Source organism: Octopus sinensis, linkage group LG20 (assembly GCF_006345805.1).
Source record: "Octopus sinensis linkage group LG20, ASM634580v1, whole genome shotgun sequence".
NCBI lineage: Eukaryota > Metazoa > Mollusca > Cephalopoda > Octopoda > Octopodidae > Octopus > Octopus sinensis.
Window position 1 is genome coordinate 5,655,894 of NC_043016.1, and position 2,023 is coordinate 5,657,916.

Here is a 2,023-nt window from a genome sequence, read left to right on the forward strand (position 1 = left end):
CGGCCTGCAACCTCTGCACCAGGCAAACAACTAAAAGACAAGAAACTACCAGTCCTGCGGTTAACAAGCTGGAATGTCAGGACCATGTGCCCTGGAATATCTGATGATCTACTCAGGGTTGAAGACACAAGGAAAACGGCCATCATTGACCGTGAACTAAAGAGGCTTAACTTAGACATTGCTGGGCTATAGGAGACAAGACTCCCCTCAAACGGCAAACTCAATGAGCAGGATTTCACCGTCTTTTGGCAGGGAAGCGATCCAGAAGAACCTCGTCAGCATGGCGTTGGCTTTGCAGTGAGAAACTCATTACTCTCCTCAATAGAACCACCATCAGGAGGCACTGAGCGTATCCTCTCACTGCGCCTCTCGACTTCTGGTTCAGTACATCTACTGAGCATATATGCTCCCACTCTCTGCAGCTCAGAGGAGACCAAGGACTAGTTCTACAAAGATCTCAACTGTGTCATTAAAAATATACCAACCAATGAAAACATCTACCTTCTAGGAGATTTTAACGCTCACGTGGGATCTGACCATGATTCGTGGCCCATTTGTGTTGGAAACTTTGGTATTGGCAACATGAACGACAATGGTCAGAGACTACTTGAATTTTGTACATACTATAACCTGTGCTTCACCAACACATTCTTTGCCAACAAGCCATCCCACAAGGCATCTCGGAGACATCCAAGATCTCACCACTGGCATCAGCTGGATCTCATCATTACACGAAGATCCTTTCTGAATTCTGTTCAACTGACCCGTAGTTACCACAGCGCGGATTGTGACACAGATCACTAACTAATTAGAAGCAGGGTGAGGATTCTGCCTAAAAAAGTCCATCACTCCAAGAAAATGGGCCGACCACGCATTAACACTGCCAGAACCTCGGACCCTACACTGCGAAAATGTTTTGCTGTTTCTATTAAGGTTGCCCTCAGTAGCTGCCCAACCTCCTCTGCTGAAAGTAGGTGGAATTATATCAGTGAAGCTTTGTATACCACATCAATAGATACTTTCGACATGAGAGAAAGGCAAAACTCAGATTGGTTCAGTGCTGGGCTCTCAGAGCTGGAACCAGTTATCGAAGCAAAGCGTGCAGCTCTGATGCAATACAAGAGTGATTCTTCTACAAAGTCACTCGAAGAACTCAGAAAGGCAAGAAATAAAACCCAACTGACAGCCAGATGCTATGCAAATAGGTATTGGCAGGAAATCAACTACTGGAGATCTCATCAAGGACCAAAGCAAGCAAATGCATAGTTGGGTGGAGCACTACCAGGATCTCTACTCACGGGAGACCACGATAGCTGAGGCTGCAATCGGGAGTGTCAAGATCTTGCCAGTCATGTGCGAACTTGACAGTCCGCCATCTATAGCAGAGCTCACCAAGGCTATTGACTCCCTAGCAAGTAACAAGGCTCCGGGAAAAGACGGCCACCCCTCAGAGATCATCAAAGCCGGCAAAAACACCATCCTGCTTCGGAACCTTCATGAGCTTCTGTGCTATTAAACCTTATATTTTTCAAACTCATGCTAGGATGGAAAAATGAACGTAGGTATGAGACCTATTTTTACACATGTATTTATGCATATAAAACATGAAATTATGTTGTCTACATACTTAAATACTTGCAATTAATTCATTGTAAGAACATAGAATTTTGACAGGTTTTCTTGAGTTGCTGCTTATCTACAATAATCTGATAAGTTTGAGGTTATTGTTGGTTGCATAAGATTGTCATTGAATTTTCTCTCGACAGAAATATCTAATCATCATTTTATCCATACTAGCATGGGTTGTGTGTGTCATGTTGATATCTGTTTCAGTTTAATTCCCTCTGCAATGTTTTTTTTTTTGTGTTTATGCAATATGGTACTTTCATAAAATACAGTTGTCTCTTGCCTTACACAGTATTCTGTTTCTTAGTTTCACTTTAGCACAATTTTGCTCATTTTCTTATATTTGTTTCTTTTTGTTTTTGTTTTTACAAATATGGAAGTAGTAATTGCTTCAGTT